Source organism: Passer domesticus, chromosome 23, assembly GCF_036417665.1.
Source record: "Passer domesticus isolate bPasDom1 chromosome 23, bPasDom1.hap1, whole genome shotgun sequence".
Lineage (NCBI taxonomy): Eukaryota > Metazoa > Chordata > Aves > Passeriformes > Passeridae > Passer > Passer domesticus.
Window position 1 is genome coordinate 4,457,739 of NC_087496.1, and position 19,982 is coordinate 4,477,720.

At 51.0% G+C, this 19,982-nt stretch overlaps 1 protein-coding gene across 4 annotated transcripts in view; it reads right to left on the bottom strand.

Moving 5' to 3' along the window:
• Positions 1-19,982, bottom strand: part of GRAMD1B (GRAM domain containing 1B) — a 98,728-nt gene that overhangs the window by 64,301 nt on the left and 14,445 nt on the right. The window contains exon 1 of one of the 4 annotated variants that reach the window (XM_064397800.1): positions 8,131-8,152. The exons of the other annotated variants lie outside the window; for them this stretch is intronic. The gene's annotated coding sequence lies outside the window, so the exon portion shown is untranslated. Of the gene's footprint in view, positions 1-8,130; positions 8,153-19,982 lie in introns of those variants that run through there. 4 annotated transcript variants of the gene reach the window in all.

Below are 19,982 nucleotides of genomic sequence, written 5' to 3' on the forward strand. Positions count from 1 at the left end.
CTTTCTGGGGCTGTGCCCGCTCCGGGGCTGTACCCCTTTCTGGGGCTGTGCCCGCTCCGGGGCTGTGCCCGATCCGGGGCTGTGCCCCTCTCTGGGGCTGTGCCCGATCCGGGGCTGTGCCCCTTTCTGGGGCTGCTTTCCTCTCCGGGGCTGTGCCCCTTTCTGGGGCTGTGCCCGCTCCGGGGCTGTGCCCGATCTGGGGCTGTGCCCGATCTGGGGCTGTGCCCCCGATCTGGGGCTGTGCCCGATCTGGGGCTGTGCCCCCGATCTGGAGCTGTGCCCCTTTCTGGGGCTGCTCTCCTCTCTGGGGCTGCTCTCCTCTCTGGAGCTGTGCCCGCTCCGGGGCTGTGCCCCTTTCTGGGGCTGCTCTCCTCTCTGGGGCTGCTCTCCTCTCTGGAGCTGTGCCCGCTCCGGAGCTGTGCCCCTTTCTGGGGCTGCTCTCCTCTCTGGGGCTGCTCTCCTCTCTGGGGCTGTGCCCGCTCCGGGGCTGTGCCCCTTTCTGGGGCTGTGCCCGATCCAGGGCTATGCCCCATCTGGGGCTGTCCCCCCGATCTGGGGCTGCTCCCTGCTCCGGGGCTCTCCCAGCTCTGGGGCTGTGCCCGATCTGGAGCTGTGCCCACTCCGGGACTGTGCCCCGATCTAGGGCTGCTCTCCTCTCTGGGGTTGTGCCCTATCCGGGGCTATGCCCTATCTGGGGCTGTACCCCCGCTCTCGGGCTGCTCCCCGCTCTGGGGTGCCCCCCGACTTGGGGCTGACCTTGCTCTGGGGCTGTGCCCGCTCTGGAGCTGACCCCCGCTCCAGGGCTGTGCCCGCGCCGGGGCTGCTCCTCGATTTGGGGCTGTTCCCCAACTCTGGGGCTGTGCCTGCTCTAGGGCTGCCCGCGATCTGGGGCTGCTCCCTGCTCCGGGGCTCTGCCCGATGTGGGGCTTCTCCCTGTTCTGGGGCTGCCCCCCGACTTGGGGCTGACCTTGCTCTGGGGCTGTGCCCGCGATCTGGGGCTGACCCCGATCTAGGGCTGTGCCCCACTCTCAGGCTGCTCTCCTCTCTGGGGCTGCTCCCCACTCTGGGGCTGACCCCCGACTTGGGGACTGTGCCCCTCTCTGGGGCTGTGCCTGCTCCGGGGCTGCTGCGGGGTGTGTGATGCACAGCGAGGGTTGGCTGATGCCAGCCCCCAGCCATGGCAGGGACAGCGCCTGCCACAGCGTTTTGGCCAGCCCTGCACACTTGCAGGGATGGGGCATCCACAGCTCCTCTGTTCTGGGGTCTCACACCCCCCACAGTAAAGAATATTTCCAATTATCCAACCTAACCCTCCTCTCCATCAGTGTGAAACCACACTGCACTCCATGACCCTCACATTAAAGAGTATTTCCTATTACCCAGTCCAACCCTACTACTCTGTGTCACTGTGAAGCCATCACCCCCTTGCCCTGTCACAGTAAATATTTCCTAATATCTAACTCTCCTCTCTGTCAGTGTGAAGCCATCCCCCCTGCCCCATCACTCTCATAAAAGCCCCTCTCCACCTCCCCTGCAGCCTCCCCTCACTCCTGCCATGCTTCCCCACCTGTGAAATCAGTTTCTGGGCCCAGCAAGAGCAGAAGGGAGTTTTGAAGGCCCCTCACACACGTGGGCTCTGTTCCCTTGGCCTTTTCCTGCAGCAGGAGGTTGATTTGCTTTTCTCTTGCAGCACCAGGTGCTCTCCACGCAGGGCAGCTGCAGGAACAGGCAGAGCCCAGGGCTCTCCCCCTCTGCCAGGGCTCCAATATTTGGTGGTTGATGCTTCTGGGGGGATCACTCCAATTCCCTGACTACCCCAGAGCAGGGATGAGCTGACTGCTCATCAGAAAAAGATGATGCTCCCTGCTGATGCTCCAGAAGCCGGGACGTGTCACCCGAATTTCAATTTGCACCCATTTCTCCTTGTCCTATCACCACAGCTCCTGACAAAGATCCCCTCTGCAGCTTCCTGAAGGGAAGAGAGTCAGCCCCCCTGAGGCTCACCCGAGGGCTGTGGGAACTAATGGAAAACTGAATTTCCTCATGGAAAACTGGATTTCCTAATGGAAGAGTGAATTTCCTAATGGATAACTGAATTTCCTAATCAAAAAATGAATTTCCTAATGGAAAACTGAATTTTCAAATGGCAAACTGAATTTCTTAACAGGAAACCAAAATTCCTAATGGAGAACTGAATTTTCTAATAGAAAACTTAATTTCTTAATGGAAAACCAAATTTCCCAATGGAAAATCAAACTTCCTAATGGAAAACTGAATTTCCTAACAGGAAACCAAAATTCCTAATGGAGAACTGAATTTCCTAATGGAAAACTGATTTTCTTAATGGAAAACCAAATTTCCCAATGGAAAATCAAACTTCCTAATGGAAAACTGATTTTCCTAATAGAAAACCAAAATTCCTAATGGAGAACTGAATTTCCTGATGGAAACCAAAATCTTTTTTGAGGCAGGGGCCAAGTGCCTGCCCTGGAGCTGAGGAGGGGGATCCTATCTGGTAGCTCTGGCACTCTGGAACAGCAGAGCCGTTCTTGCACGATCTCTTGTCAGGGCAGAAGCAGAGCCCCTGCACCCCACACCCCCAGGGCAAGGCCTGGCCTGAAGGGAAAAATACCAAATATTGCATTACCACCCCCATTTCCTGCAATTTTCCCTGGAATTCTTATTTATCTCACGGGATCCGAGCACACCGCACACAGCAGGAGGTGGGGAGTGGGGCGGTGTATCTCAAATAATTTATAATTTCATTATTTATCCGTAAAGTTCTTCAAAAAGTGAAGCCTGGGAGTGCCCAGGGATGGACAGCCACACTCTTATTCCACACAGCTCTGAAGGGTTTGCTCCTGGGATAGGAACAGTCTGGATTATAAATCCTGCAGGAATTCAGCAGTTTTAGGGGTGGCAGAGGAAAGAGAGCAGGCAGCTGTGTGTGAATAAAGATTCTACTTTCTTGGGGTGCTTGGGGCAGTTCCAGAGCTCTGTCCTGTCTGAAAAGCTCTCAGTGACATTTGTCTGAGGGACACGGGGATTCTGGTGCCCACATCCCCTTTGGAAAGTGACAAATGTGGTTCTTTGCTCTCCTACTGTGCCTAATAACAACAAAGAAATTTTTTTTTTCTGGTTCTCCCAAACCCTGAAGAGATGAAGAGCAGCAAAGTTCCAGTTCTGAATTCAGCAGAATGTCACTTTTGGAGGGCTTGGATCATTCCAGGGCGGGTGAAATGAAACAGCATCTTGGGGTGAAGTTAGAGAAATTGGGGGAGTAACAGTGAAATGGGGAGTTCTGCAGGAGATCCCAAATCCCTGCTCTGGGAATTTGCTCCAACAACTTTGCAGCGCATTTTTTGTTTATTTCTAGACAAAAAGCACCCATTTAACCATAAAGGCACAGGTCTTTCCCCATGACAAACAACATGGAAAAGATACCTTTAAATCTCACCCCTCATAATCCCAGACTCAGCCTTTCTTAGGTCCCACCTACAGCAGCTTGGGCTGGGCTTTGGGCTGGGCTTTGGGCTGGGCTTTTCTCCAGGGGCAGCTTTGCAGCCGTGGCCTGCAGGTTGTCAAAGGAGGGAGGCAAATCACAAATGCTGTAAAATGGGTCAGGAGACCTGCAAGCTTGGCAAATCTAGGACAGCCTGATGCTGCAGAGTCACATGTTTGGAAATCAAAGCTCAGGCAAGAAAGGTATTAAGAGATAAGCAGTCAGGCACTTTTCCTTTTTCTTTTTTATTTATCCAAATAATGCGAGGGGTGGGGAAATTATCAGAGGATAATTGGGCTGGGAAAGTGTTTGTTTAATTGTCTGGCTGGCCACCTCTGGAATGTGCTGGCCAAAAAATCCTCCCAGCAGGAGCCTGTGGGTCACCCCCACTCAGGTATTCCCAGCCCCAAATTCTGGCTGATCCAGCTGTGCCAGAATGGACAAACCCTTCACTTTCCCCCCATCCTCTGCACTTATTCCAGTAGGGGAAAAGAAAAAAAAAAAAAAGTGTTAAAATTGAAATTAGGCAAGGCAAAAGCAGCTGTAGGTATCAGGAGGGATGGGCTGTGCACAGCCACCTCCTCAGAGCTAAGAATACCTATCAGTCACATGCAAGATGAATTCCACATTAATTATCTACCTACTCCATCCCACTAAAGGGGAAAATGGGAACAAAAACCAGCCAGAGCTGTGGCTGGAGGGGTCCAAAGCCATTCCTGGCCCCTGTTTTGGAAAGGGAAGCTCTGTAAATCCCTGCTTCTCACTGCCCTGTGCAACTGCAGGTTGTAATTCTGAAAATGGTTGTAAAAAGCACCATTCATATATTGTCCTCATCTGTAGAAATGTCAGTTTAAGTGGCAAATATATTTCATGATCATGTTTTGCATTCAAAAGAGCTTTCCCAAGGCATTGGTATTTGGGTAAAAAATCTTTTTCCATATGAAAAATTAAAAATAGTCATAAAAGGGTAAACACTGGGTTTCCTTAGAGTTTGTTTTGATGTTTTCTGAAAATAAACATAATAGCTGAGCTGAACAGCAGCTCTGAAGGATGTGCAGGTGCCCTCACAGAGACATAAATACATATTTTCACCATTTTCACCCTTCATTCAGGATGTCAGACCAAAGGTTCATTTTCCCCTCCAGCCACAAGGGCTGTAAATCCAATGATTTTATCAGAATGCCATTTGGATTATTTGGGGGTGGGAATATAATTTTTTAACTTAGATGCATCATTTGCTCAGCACAAACAATAAATAATAATGAAACCAGTTCATGTGGTTGTGTTGTCCTGCCTCACCCCTGTCCTTTCTACCAGGAAAAAATTCTCATAAACTTCAAAAAGAATTAAGATAATTTGGATCCTGGCCTCGTGCCAGTAACATTTTGAGTATTCCTGGTCCAGATGAAGAATTCCATTAATAAAACCTCCCCTGGGGCTCCTGGCTGCTTCCAGCACCAACCAGGAGGAGGAAGTCAAACAGCAGCACACACACAAACACTAAAAACAGCAACAAAGCCAAAACCAGGCAGAACTTTCTCAAAACTGAAGGAAAACTTGGGAGATCAGGAGCAGCAGAAGAAAAAAAAAAGGGGGTTGGATAAAAACACCGGATGTTTTCCTGACCTGTAAGTACAAACTGTCATGGATTTTAAAAGTTAGGTCTGGAATACACAAAACCAGAGCTGTTTTTCTTTCCTGACCCCCTACTTGGATGAAAGAAATACTGATGGTGCTGTGCAGATAAAATCAGGCTGGACACGGCCTCTGCAGAGGCAGGAACGTCTGCACCCAGAGACAGGCAGGAATTGGGGCTTGGTGGTGGAATAAAAAAAAGGCGATTTTTGCACAGGATGTTGCCACCGCCCCAGGCAGGGCCTGGAAGCACAGAGGCAACCACAGAAAGTGAAAGTTGAATATTTAGCACTGTTTTATTCACACACAGCTGTTTTGTCCTTCTCCCCTCGCAGACGCTTCTGCAGGCAATCCCAGCCAAGTGCTGCTGCTGCAGGCCAAGGAAATCAGCTCTGAAAACCTCTGGGATGCTGTGAAAGGCACCATCAGCTCTAAAAACCTCTGGGATGCTGTAAAAGGCACCATCAGCTCTAAAAACCTCTGGGATGCTGTAAAAGGCACCTTGGCTGCCTTCACTCAGCACCCCCTTCCAGCTCAGGACAGGACACCTTCCCCCCAGGATGGGACAAGCAAATCAGCTGCACTATCTCTCCCAACACCCTAAAATCCAGAGGATTCCCACGTGTGTGTTTGCAGGGCACACAGGCACAGCCCTGCAGTGCCAGGGGTGAAAGGAGCTCACTGATTTTCCAGTCTCCATTTCACCTGGGATGTGATCCCTGCCTTCTCAACAAGCTCCACACTGACCTGATTTCCCCTCCCCTTCTCCAAGAGTTTAATTTGCTTTTCCCTGGCACTCAGCAAGGAGCAGGGATGGAAGAATGCAGGGGTTTCACTTTTGGCAGGCCAAGAACAGCTGGAGGTGGCACAGCCCCGTGTCCCTGTCCCACAACAGCTCCCCAAGGCCACCAACAGCTCTGAAAAACCCTAAAATGAGGATGAATGATGGATTAAAATTGCATTTCTCCTTTTTTTGGGCAGGTGACACACCATTCTCCAGCATGGAAAGAAATGCCAGTTCTTGAGACAGCCTGGAAATTGCCTCAGCAGAAAAAGCAAGGGTGACACAGTGGACAGAAACTGTGACAGAACATTCTGACATCCCAGCCCATGGCCACTGCTGGAGCACTCCAGCATGAGGAAACAAATCTCTTCAGCCTCCCCAGAAATTCCTCCAGACTGAGCTCAGCAGAAATTAAGCAAAATTAACAACATCCCTTTAATGCTCCAAACTCCTCCCAGGGGTAACTGGCTTAAAGTCAGCAAAGAAAACAGAATTTTGGTGTTTTAAAGAAAGAACTGGGGACTAAATATCAGCACTTGCCAAGGTTAAGTTCAAATAAACCTGTGCACATTCCAGGAAGGTCTACATAACTGATTCCCAATTGTATCTGTTTTAGAAGGTTCAAACTCCACTCAGTTTTCCATTTCTCCAAAAAGATAATTAGTTTGTTTTTTTTTTCCAGTACATTCCCATTAAGATGTTAAAGCACTGCAGGTCACATTTCCCTTTGATTAAAACCAAAAGCTACAAAAAACAGGTACAGAGAAAAACAATTTTCAAGTGACTCTGTTGTTCCTGTCATGGAAAATGTCTGTTTTTCAAGCCAGAGATAAAACTGAGTTCCCCAAAACGCCACCTCAACTCTAACTGAAATGCCACAGACCCTTCAGCACCCTCAATGATATTTTTTTTCCAAGCCCTCCAGCTTGAAGAGGGTTTTCAGCAGTTGAGGTTTCAGCAAATATGAGAATGAGGATGAGTTCACCTTTGTAAAGCAACATTTATCCCGAAGCACATCATACAATTTACTGATAAACACTCAAAAAACTCAAAAGCTGCATGAAGGAGCAACCCTGTCCTGGGGCAAAACCTTCCCCAGCATCATCCAGGCTTCTGGGAAGTGGAGTTGAAAAGGATGGAGAGTCAGGGCTGGGATCAGTGTGACAGGGAAAGCTCAGCTCAGACTGTAGCAGAGACATGAGCCCTGCAATGTGTGACCAGCACCCGTTTGCCCACGAGATCAGTGAGGGTTTAACCTGGGAATTCTACGCCCAGGAAGGAGTTTCTCCCTGGAATACAGCCATGCTGGAGGACCCAGCCAGAGCAGCCTCAAAAGCACAGATTTTAATTATTTTTAATTATTATAATGCCCTTCCCCACTCCCTGCAAGCCACGGCTCCCTCCAGCCACGCTGAACTTCATTCCTTTGGGAGATAAAGCCCCAAACACCTTTTGCAGACACATCCCCTGCGCTTTAACCCTGCTCGACCCCAAGGAGAGTTCTTTTGGTGGCCAGGAAAGCAAACCTTGGCTCGAAGGGCACCGTGCCAGGGTGTGCAGCCACCCCGTGGTGCCAGCCTGGTGCTGCCCACGTCTCCCAGCCTTTCCCAGCTCCCAAACCCACCCGGATCCACCCAGTTCCACCCCCAGACTCCCAGCCCACAGGAAAGCAGAACCCGCAGCCCTGTGAAAGCAAGGCACAGGCAACAGAGAAGCCTCACAGAAAAGGGTGGATGCATCCATAAGCTCGAATTACTTTCTCGCTTTTGACACTCCCCCGACATCCTTTCCAAAAAAAAAAAAAAAAAAATTAAAGAGGCTGCCAGAAGGAATTTCTCCTCGCACAACCGTCCCTGGGAGTGGAAAGCTGCCCCTAAAGCACCATCTAGTGTCACTCCCTCATCCAGCAGCATCCCTGCTCCCACCTCAGATGCCACGGAGGGACCACAAGCCCCCAAATTCCCTCCCTCCCACCCCGACCTCTGCCTCCAGCACCAACACTGCAGCATTTCCTCCAACCTCACAAATATAACATCCTCCCAGGGCTCAAACCCCATCCTCAGCCCGGCAGCAGGGCCCAGAGGGATCAGTGGCTCTGCCAGCAGCAGGGAGGGTGGGCAAGGGGCAGGAGGAAGGTGGAGAGACAGAGTAAGAAGGTGCCAAGCGAAACCACTTACGCACAGTGAGGCCGGCAGCATTTCCATCCTACCTTTGCTGTCGCCATATCAGACGTCTCCATGCTTTCTGCTTGGCCTAGCAGTGAACAAGAGCATGGGGGAGAAGGGAGGGAGGGAGGGAAGGGAGAGAAAGGGAGAGTCAAAAGAGGATGAAGAACAACAAGCGAACAACCTGACAGGAGGATGAGAACAATGAAAGTCGCTATGGGGTTAGTGCCAAGATTCTGCCCCCCAGAGAAGGGCAGGAAAAGCATCTCAAGGGGATGGCCCCAGGTGTGGAGCCTGGCACAAGGCCTGAGTCACTGCCATGCCCCCAACTGCTCCCCCCTGCCACCACCCAAGGGATGCAGGCATGGCACCCACGGGAAGCAGGATGCTGAGGGACAGAGAGGACCCTGCTCCTCCTCCTGCTGCTCCCAGCTTCCTTCCCAGGCTGAGCTCCTGCAGGGAGCTGGGGAATAACCCAGCCTGCAGTGAGAAAGGGAACAAGCCAGACTGCAGGGAGCAGAGGAAGAACCCAGCTTCCAACCAGCTGGGGAACATACCCAGCCTGCACAAAGCAGGGAAAAACCCAGCCTGAACTGAGCAGGGAACAGCCCAGCCTGCACTGAGCAGGGAAAGAACCCAGCTCCCAGTGAGCCAGGGAAACAAACCCAGGCTGCAGTGAGCAGGGAACAACCCAGGCTGCACTGAGCAGGGAACAGCCCAGCTCCAGGCAGCTGCTCATCCTCCCTCTCTGCAAGAAGGGAGAGTCACACAGCCCAGCCCACCCCACCCTCCCCGAGTGGGCATTTCAGGATCAGGAGGACAGGAAGGAAGCAGGTGGGCTCTGGGCAGTGCACAGGTACAGGAGGAGTGCTCAGACACGAGGGGGATGGATGTGGGGAGGGAAGAAAAGAGTGAGGGGGGGACAGGCAGGCAGGTGAAGCAGCGATGGTGCAGAGCAGCCATACCAGAGCCCACGGGCACGCTGCGAGGCGCGGAGCAGAACGCGGGGCGCAGGCTGCTCACTGCATCCCCTGAGCACACTCACCTCACAGAACACTCTCAAACCATTGGGCCTGACCTAGTAACCCTTTGCTGCACTCTGAGCTGGGGCTGGAGGCACCAAAGGCCCGGGCAAGGTGCGCTGGGTGCCAGCATCCAGAGGCATCCGTAGCTGCGTGGCCCTGCCCGGATTGGCGGAGCACGCTGACTTCACGCCGCCCCGTTCATCCCCCAGCTTCTCCCTGCCGGTCCTCCTGGCCTGCTTGGCTCCAGCAAATCAGCCTGGAAGCTGTGAGCAGCCCAGGCAGCCCCAGGAGCTCGCAGCTGCCCTGGCAGCGGGCAGGCAGAGCAGAGCAGGCTGCGAGGGAGGCAGGGAGAACACTGCAGAGCTCCGGCACATTAAATCTCTGAGGGCGAGAACATCACTGCTGGAAAGTGCTTATTCATCCCTGGAGCTCAGGCACGCAGCAGGAGCACGCAGGGACCTGAACTTGGATTTATGGCAGGGTTTGAACACACTGAGGGGTTTGAACACACCGAAGGGAAGCTCAGCCTCTGCAAAACCAGAGCACTGCGGCTGCCCTGGGCACGGGCACTGCCACACACCCACCCCAGGGAGCAGACCCACAGGGGCTTGGGACATTCAGTATTTAACCTACAGCCCTGGCAGACCCACGGGGGCTTGGGACATTCAATATTAACCTACAGCCCTAGCAGACCCACAGGGGTTTGGTACATTCACTATTTTACAGCCCTGGCAGACCCAGGGGGGTTTGCTACATTCAATATTTAACTTACAGCCCTGGCAGACCCACAAGGGTTTGGTATATTCACTATTTAACTTACAGCCCTGGCAGATCTACGGGGGTTTGGTATATTCAATATTTTACAGCTGTGGCAGACCCACAAGGGTTTATTATATTCAGTATTTTACAGCCTTGGTAGACCCCTGGGAGTTTAGTATATTCAATATTTGACAGCCATGGTAGACCCATGGGGGTTTAATATAGTCAATATTTTACAGCTGTGGCAGATGCACAGGGTTTTAGTATATTCAATATTTTACAGCCATGGCAGACCCACAAGGGTTTATTATATTCAGTATTTTACAGCCTTGGTAGATCCCTGGGGATTTAGTATATTCTATATTTTACAGCCATGGCAGATCTACAGGGATTTGGTATATTCAATATTTAACTTACAGACCCAGGGGGGTTGGTATATTCAATATTTAACATCAGCCTGTGCTGCAGGGCAGTGGCACAGCTGTCACCCTCCTGCAGAGGGTGCAGCAGGCTGGGCACAGGCAGGAGCCTTGAGCCCCAAGGCACCCCAGGAAGGGCCATCAGCACAGAGCTCTGCCCTGGCACACAGCAGTGTGGATTTTGCCCTGTTTGTGCTGCCATGCGTTCATGCACAAACCCACGCTGGCACACTGCTCCTCTGTGCTCAGAACACACAAATCCTCTGGAAGAAAGGTTTGGAGGGGGTACTGGGAAGGAATCCTTGCCTGGCTGTGGGTGCCCTGGATCCCTGGCAGTGCCCAAGGCTGGGCTGGATGGGGTTTGGAGCAGCCTGGGATAGTGGAAGGTGGCCCTGGACACCCTGGATGGGTGTAAGGTCCCTTCCATCCCAAACCATTCCATGATTCCGTTAAATACAGCCTTATCAGGGACATAAAGCCCCTCTTCTGAACACTTATTTCAACCTCCTAAGGCATCCAGGGCAGACACAGAGATCCACAAACAGCAAATCCACATCCTCTGCTCCCCAAGCCCTCTTTCGTGAAGCCACTGACGTCCCTCAATGACATTTCTACTTCTGTGATTTTCTGCAAGTTCACAACAGCGTGGGAAGGAGAAAAAAAAAAGCACAACAGCTTCATGAAGGACTTTCAGCAAATCATGAGCTAAAGAGTCATAATTTTGCAATTCAGAAAAAGCTGAATTTCCACGTTTCAGCCTCTTTACAGCAGAGGCTCCCTGTGGCTGCAGCAGCTCCTGAACTTAAAAGCAAACAGGAAACATCTCCTGAGGAAGTCCAGTGTTCGGAAGGGAACAGCCCACTGTGAAATGCCTGAGCTCCGGGTAGGAATTCCAGGCTCTATAAATAGCCACAGCCATGGTCCTGTTAGCCCGAGCTCCTAACTGCCTCGAAAGGATTCCTCAACAATTAGGGAACGCTGCTTTTTGTAAGTATTACCCTTCCAAGAGCCACAGCTCACAGCCAGCAGGGCATCCTCTCTATGGCTCCACACTCCCCAGAGCAGCCTCACCTCTCAGAGACTCCCAGGGACTAAAAAATTCCCTTCTTCAAGTGCCCACGCAGTGCAAACAAAGGGCTGAGGAGGCTCAGACAGATTAATTTGCCACGAGAGGTGCATGACCTGCAGGCAGAGAATTCAGTGTGCTGCCTGTGAGGCACCACTTCAGCCACACCGTGATTCTCCCATATGGCAAAAAAAGAAAAGGCTGCAGGAGTTAGGGAAGCACCAAAAAAAGCCCTGTTTGGGTCTGTGAAACGCATGCAAAACAAAACCTGTTAGCGACAGAAGCAGTGGGAGGGGAAATTAGAAACAAATCAGGAAATGTTATGGGGAGAGAGGAAGAACTGCCAGAGAGAATGTCAGAATGTAAGGAGGAGAGAGTTGAATTGGTATGCACCTTGGTTACAGGTGTACAGATCCCCAGCAAAGTGTGGCAGGCGGGCACAGTCCCGAGTCCTTCCCGAAGTCAGCAGCGATCTGCCGCGCTGCAGATGCCATCACAGCATCTGCCAGCCAGGGCACACCTCCATTTCCCTGGGAAAAAAAACTCTGCAGGGACTCCCTCTGTGCTGCAGCAGCTGGGAAGTCACATGAGGCTTCATTTCCAGCAAAAAAAAAATATGCATTTCTGTGTCTCTGGGCATGATGGGAGCTGTAGTTCCATGGCCAGGGCAGAGAGGGCTGAGAGCCATTTCTGAGCTGTGGCTGCAGCTCTGCCCTGGAGGTCCTGGGGGGGAGAGAAAAGTGGAGCAGCAGCACAGCACCTTCACCTACTTGGAATCAGAGAGTGGAGAAAAACAGCCCTCCATCAACAGGAGAAAAATAATTCCCCAGAGAGACTTGGGGACAGGAAGAATATTTGTGTCAGGAGAATGAGGGGCAGCACCAGGCAGGTAGAGAAGCTGGGATGATTCAGGTTGTAACTGCTCCTTTATTGAGCAATTTTAGAATTTAAAAATCCTGCTTTCGCACTGTCTTTTGGCTCTTTGCCTCCCCTCATTGTCCTGCCTGTTTGAACTCAACCTTCCTTTTGCCTGAGGTGGTGCAAGAACCTCTCCCAGCTGGGAAAGGCTCAGTCACCCTGCAAAGCTGGGTAACAGAGAACTCTGTGACTCATGGCACGCCTCAGAGAGAAATCCCCCTTCTCCTTTTCTGGTCAATTCAAAGGAAAGCCATTTCCTAATTTTTGCCTTCACTGCCAAGAACTGGCAGCCACTGTGAGCAGGCAGCAAGAGGGAACTGCCTTGGGCAGAAATCTTGGGGCCAGGTTGGTTTTGCTCTTAGAGACAAGGAGATCCTGAATTATCTCAGGGCCTGAAATAATTCCCATGACACCACAGCCCAACACCTGAGAAGATTTTCACTCAGCATCATGCTGAACATGCAGACTCCCCAAATCAGAGTGCTTTTAAATATCTAAAGCCTTTAGATCTGTTGGAACTGAAGTCTTTTCAATCCACCAAGCTTCCCTGGGCTGGCCCTGCCTGAGGGATCATCCACGGGGACACTGGAGAAACCAAACCTTCTGTTCACATCTGGATCTGTGGGGTATCTCATGCAATATCCTATAAAAAATAACCTCCAGTTTCACATAAAGCGGGGAAGAACGCACACTACGATATTTTTAAGAATAAAAGCCATCAGAGGGATGACTGCAGAGGAGGAGAAAGATCCTGAACCCTTCATTTCTGAAACCTGAGACAGAAGAAAGCAGCTCAAGAACACAACTTGAGGCTGCAGAGAGGCATTTCAGAGCAGCACTGAAAGCCTCCCCCAGCCCCTTCAGGGCTCTCCCAGTGACAGTGGCAACAACAACAGGGCACAACAAAGGCTGGAAACAGGAGCAGAGGGCAGAGGATGCCCGTAACCCACAGAGCCACACTCCCTTGGGGAGCCCAGCATCAATCCTGGTTCTCAGGGCCCTGCTGGGTGGCAGGGGCTGCACAAAGCCTGAACTCTCATAGAGAAGTCTAAGCCTGGAGCAAAGATCCTTTTCCAGAGTAAAGAAATCATGAAGTCTTACAGAGCTGGAAGCATTGCCAGACCCCCAAACAGGCCCATATTCCCATGGGAATGGCATCGAAACAGCAGGAAGGGGCTCAGCAGAGCCAGCACTCAGCAGCCAAAGGTTTGGGGCAGGGCTCGTGGAGGGAAAGGAAAGCAGGGAGAGCTTAAGGAAAAGTATTGGGTTAAAGTTGAGGAGAAGAGGGAAAAAAAGCAGAGGGGCTCAAGGACAGAGCTGGGCTGGTGCCATCCCAGTGCCTGACCTTGTTCCACACACACCAGCACCTTCTCAGCAAGATGCACAACAAACACTCTGCAAGGCCAGGGGAGTGGAGGGGCAGAAGCAGAAGAAGAAAGGCAGAGGTCAGCGAGCACTCACACGGTTACAGTCATCGGCAGCAAGGGGGGATCTGTCCCAGGCCAGCTCCCAGCAACCTGAGGGAGCCTCCCTGCAGCAGCAGGGGAGGAAACACCGCTGGAGCCAAAGAGGATAAAATCCCAGCTGGGTTACACACGCACAGTGGGGCAGGGGGAAAAGCAGCACAGAGCCGTGACCTCGGAGTCCAGCGTGGAGGGATGCAGGGCTGCCGTGGGGGCAGCCCTGGGGTGGCTCTGGGGCTCGCTGTGCTCACTGCAGCCTGGCCCCAGAGGCAGCAGCAGTGACGAGGCTGATGAGAGGGCAGAGCTGAGCAGAGAGCTCCACGGAGCCGGAGCTGCGCAGGAGGCACCGGCTCTGCTCTGCTCTGCTCTCAGATTTCTCCCTTCACAGGCAATTCCATTTTAAAGGAGCAGCTGCCTTGGAGCCTTTTGCCAGATGCAATGCTGCTGTGGGGTAAGGTGCAGAAAGCTGAGAGGATGAAACAAAGAGAGCTGGATGGTAATGGTTACTGGAATGGAATTCTCAAGGGCAGAACTGACCGAGCAGACTGCCCACCACCACGATCCCAGCTTTTCCCAAATCTCCTGAAACGGGAGAAAACACCTGGTGAAAAGTGTGGATGCTCAGCTCAGAAGGAAGCCAGGGCATGCCTTGCTGAGGTAAAATCCATAAAAGGATGTTCCACACTCCCCTTGAGTGGTTGCTACCTCTCCTTTTGACTGCTGACTGTGAAATGTGAAGATGCTCGATTTCCCAAGGTAACCATTGCAAATCTTTTCACATTCCAAAGATTTACAGCACTGAAAGCACAGAACAGGCCACGATGAGGTGTGTGTGTGTGCTGACTGCAAAGTCAGCAGAGCAGGAGGATCCTTCACCAAACCAGTGCAAAACACCTCGAATTCCCAGTTCAGACCAGTGGAATTTTTCTGTTCCTACAGAGAATGAAAAAGCAATGCCCTGCAGTGAGCAGCTGCATTCAGAAAGAGCTGATGGCTGTAAGATGCAAAGGTCTCTGCAAGGACAGCAGCACAGGCATTCCAGCTGAAGGAAGCATTCCCAGGTCCCTTCCCAGCACTCACAACCTGCCCAGCCCCAGGGCAAGCTGAGGCAGCACCACTGTGCCTCAAGAGCAATTTCTGCTCCAGCTGCTGAGGCAGAAGGATCAGCATGCCCTGTGCCTTCAGCTTCCCTCAGCCAGGGCTAACCAGCCAAAATCCAGGTTATTGTGGGCCCAGATCCTCCGAAGGGGAGAACAAAAGGAAATATGCTGTAAGAAATAAACATTTTTCTGCCCTCCAGTCCTGCCTGCCAATGTATTGGCTCCCCAAGTCGGTTTTGTCTCACTTATCCCTGCACTGTTTCTGCTCACCTGTGCATTTATCCTTTCCCTGCCCACTGCACATCAAAGAAGTCACTACAAATTCACAGATTTTACCCCATCTCATCCCCAAGATTAAGAGAAGCCTGAAATCTCTGAGATTTTATTAAAAACAGAAGCAGATTAAAGCTGTAGCAACCCAAGGGGCTCCTACCTTGAGACACCCTTTCCACTCCACTGTTTTGAGGTAAAAATCTCTGTAAAAAGGGAAAAGATGGCAGTGACTCCTCACAGACACCAGCAGCAGCAGCTCCATCTGCTAACTCAACCCTTCAGCACCAGAAGGGACACTCTGGGGTCCAGCTGGGCTGTCTGACATCACATTTTAGAGTTTTATTAAGTGGATACACATTTCCACCTCCCAGGAAGTCTTCTGAAATGGGAAATTCCCCTTTTAAACCGGATTTTGGCTGCAGAGCAGCTAGGGGTGTGTTCTATTAGGAGCATTCTCACATATTATTTGTCTTCTCTGTTGGTTAGACCCACAGATAGAGTTCTGTGTGTCTAAGATCACTTTTCACTTCCCCTTAACCAGCACACCAGGTCCCAGAACATCCCCTAGGAAATTCTACACCCAAATAATATTAACCAAATACTTTCGTCACGACAGCAAACCGGATTTGCAATGATTCACAAGGAAAAGATTATTAATAAAAAAAAGGAAAGGGCTCCTGAAGAGCTGCACCCCATTTTAGCTGAGCACCACCTCTGTGGCCCTGCCCTGCCCTGCCACCCCACACAGGGTGGAAGCAAGGGGCAAATTCACTCCCAGAAGTTTTTTTTTTGTGCAGCAGGAGCACCAGGCACACTCATGGCATGAGTCACATCTTGCTTTCTGATGCCAGCCCTGCTGAAACGTTCCCAGCACGAAGGAAGGTGGGTTTCTGTGGCAGGCACACAAAGAGGTGTTGCCCACACTCTGCTTTTTCTCAGGGAACCCTGCACTCATTTCCAGCATCCATTATTCTGTTATCATGACTAGTACAGCCAAAATCCCCAAATCCTTTGGGTTTGGGGCCGTGCAGTAAGAGTGGAAGGACACGTCTAAGCCCCTAAAGGCATCCCACAGAGCCCAGCTTAACAAGGCATCCCTGTGAGGTGAGCTGGGCAGCTCTGACCTCGAGATTCACAGCCAGGTCTGCAGTGCAAACCCCAAAGCAGCCCCTCCCTGCAGAAACCTGGTCACACAAACAGAACTAACATCAGGCTGCCCTGTAAACCCTCCCAAAACCCTCCCTTCTGTGCCCAGCAAACCCCCCCAAAACCCTCCCTCCTGTGCCCAGCAAACCCTCCCTTCTGTGCCCTGTAAACCCTCCCAAAACCCTCCCTCCTGTGCATCTCTGACAGCCCCAGCTCTGGCTGGGAGCAGTTAAGGTCTCTCAGACTCTGTGACAGTGAATTTTAGAGCAGGACTGAAGTTCCAGTGCTGCAACAGGAGCCCACAATGGCTCTGTCTCTCTTTCCTGATCTTGCCCTGGATTAGGCCAACAACTGGACTGTTTTCAGACCATCTCAGGGAGCCCCAAACAGGCTGAGTGCCCACACATCCCCTCTCAGGACGGGCTCCTTCTCTGCACTTGGTACCTGCCTCACTGCAGGGCATGGTGAGGGCAAAGCCTGGGCACTGCCAAGCAGGGGAGCCACACCTGGAGGCTCAGGGAGCACAGGGAAACACCTTTGGGTCACTCACACCCACAAAAAATGGATGTGAGTAACTGAAAATAACAGAAATATGCAAGTTACAGGCCCCAGAAAACATCCCAGCCTCTTCTCTGCCATAATATTCTGAGAATTCCAGCGTTCCCAGGGCACAGAGTGATGGGGTGCCCATTACTCACAGCCTGGAAGGGAAGTGTGGCTCCACAACAAACTCTTGGGAACAGGAAGAGGGTAAGGAGCCTGCCCAGTGTCTCAGAGGAGGGAAAAGAGGGGCATTAAACCACCTCTGCACCCCCTCCTCGTGCTCCTGAGCATCACTGTGAGTGCCTGTCAGGCCTCCCCTGCACAGGGACAGGCACAGCACAGAGGGCTGATCTCAGCTTGGCTAAACCAGTCCACAAGCGTCAGAACCAGTCAGGAAAAGTCCAGAACTTTCAATAAAAACCCCAAAAGAACAGTGGTGGCATCTGAGGAACAGAGGGCACGTGGTGTTTTCGTTCACTGACTCTGCCAGGCTCACAACCCAAGGGGAACAGAGGTGAGCTTAAGCTGCTCTTGTCAGCCAGAGGTGAGAGGGGCAAAAAAGGGACATCATCTAAATATTAACCATCTTTCTTAAAATAAAAAAACCCTTCCAGGAGTCTGGTTAAACTCTGTATTTAATATTAAGTCAAGCTGGCTCAGAGTTTGGAGCTAGATTCAAATCCCAACTCAATTCCAAGCGATTGCAAAAGCACCAGGGCTCTGATCAGGGAGCCTGAGAGAGCTCAGCAGCCTCCAAGTCCTGGCAGAAGAGTTTTAAAAACCTCCCTGAAGATGATCCATCTGTGAGGGGTGAAAGCTGCTCAGTGGATCAGGTCCTGCCACGGATCTGGGCTGGATCTTTGCAGGAAAAGGGGCTCAGAGTGCTGTGCCAAAGGGAAAAGGACAGAGGGAGAAAGATGCAGAATAAACAAGCCCTAAAAACATCAATAATATGGAATTTACCCATTTTCAAACTTTGACCTCTTTTCTGCTCTCCTCACAGCTTCCTGGGAAAATTCAAGCAGCCAACAGAATTTCTTCAACTTGTCTCTGCTGCAAACTTTCCCCTAATTCCCTTGAAAGCTGTCTGGTGAATTTTGATCCATTCCTTGAGAAATCTTTATGAGATTGCTCAGAGCAGCCCTGGAACTGCAGAATTAGGAGCTGCACAGATTAGGGAACTAAAATGAGATGCAGGATATATCAAAGACAGAGATCTTAAAGTTAACTGTGCTTCCCCATTTCCTCCATCAGATATGATCTCTGTGTAAATCATTTGGATTTACAGCAGTGTAAATGTAAATCATTTTGATTTATTTGGGTTTTTGTGTAAATAGTTTTTTTATTATCTCTTGTAAACTACCTCTCATTTCCCTCTCCTCCATTTCCAACCTTGCTTTCCATGCTCTCCTCTCTCCAACAGTTTCTCTCCTCCTTAGGCTGAGTCTAAGGACTAATTTTTCCTCTGGTTCAGTAGCTTAATTTTTAATTAAAACACACTTGGCATCCTTAAACCTGATGGGTGCCTCAGACAAAGAACAAGTCCTTGGATCAAGCAGGGACAGGCTCATGAATTTGGGGTTAATTTGATGGAAATTCAAGGTAATTCATGCATAACTTTGTCTCCTTTCAGTGATTATGGGGTCTCTTATGTGCACACATCTCACCCAGATCTGTGCCTCAATCCCAGCCTTACCCACCCCTGGAATTATTTTAACTCAAGCACAATTATTTGAACCCTCTGCCTGAATTTGTACCTATACAGAAGTGGTGTTTCAGCATCTGAGCAACTCAAACTTAATTCCCCACCTCTGTTTTCCTGTGAGGGAAAGGAGGAATTCTCCTGATTTCATAAACAGCCACACAAGTGACTCAATCAGCAAGCCAAGATCCAAGCCCTAAATTCACACCCAACCTCTTGCCAGCACATCCCACTAAATTCTCCCAGCTAAAAACCCCCCTAAAGGACATTATTACCCCAAAATGAAGTGTGGCTCCCTCTCAGCACGACCCAGGCATGGCAGAGACAGAACTTACATGGATTTGCAGAGGGAAAGTTTTTTCCTCAGGGAGGAGACACAGGGGTGGCACACACAGGATGCTGTGCCAGGGCAGGGCTTCTGGACCATGGCAGCACCTCCCAACCCTCCAGGCAGCAGCAGCACTCACACCTCCAGAGGAAGAGAGCCCCAGATGCATCCAGAGCAGGGCAGAACATTCATCCTTCCCCTAAAACCTCCAGGAGCTCCCTTGGGAATCCCTCGGTGAGAAGGGAGCTCCACCAGCAGTGCCTTTGGTGAAGATCCTGCCTGGGAGGACTCCAGCCATCCTCAGCTGTTTGTCCTTCCTTTTTCCACCTCAGAATCAGCTCAGCAGCCCTCTGCTTTTGGCTGGGGCAGCTTCTTTCAGCATTTCCCAGCTGTGCTGGTCCCTGCTCTGAGCATCCCGGGCTCCTCCTGTTCCTGCTCTCCTCTGGGATGCCAGGGCAGTGTGCCAAGGCAAGGTGCACTCCCAGGGCACACACCTGGCTCCCTGCCCTCCCTTCTGCTCACATCCTCCAGCTCTGAGGAAATCCTGGCTGGCTCTGGGGTTTTTAGGGGTTTTTTAAGCCCTGGTGTACAATAGTCAATGGATGAGTGACCAGAACTGACTCGAAGTTCTTCAAAACAGAAGCTCAGAGCTTCAAATCTGTGCTTGGAGGACCCTTTGTTACTGGTAGAAAAAAAAAATACCACCTAAAAGCAGCAAAAATAAATGCTCCTCATTCAATTTCTGGGGGATCTAAAGGATTCAAATGCCTCAGAAACAACCTTCATCTGTGTTATTTGTAAGAGCAGACAGCAAGCTCTCAAAGGCTCTGTCAGCCTTGTCACTAATTCCTGCCCAGCTTACATGAAAAGGTGTCTTTGAGTTACTTTTTGGTGAAGTTTCATGAGAAGAAACCACCAATGTCCAAAGGAAGACTGTACCAGTGGAGGCTGAGGGAATTACATCAGCAATGAGACCAAAAACCAGTACAAAAGGCAATTTACTATCCCTCACATGGATAAATTTACGATCCATGCAAAGAGAGGTTAATTGTAATTAAATTTAGGCAGCAGGAACATTGCTGGTCCTAAATACAAGAGGTCAGCAGGCTCAGCATTGCTCTGGCTTTGCATAAATAGTTTTGAGATCAGCCCCT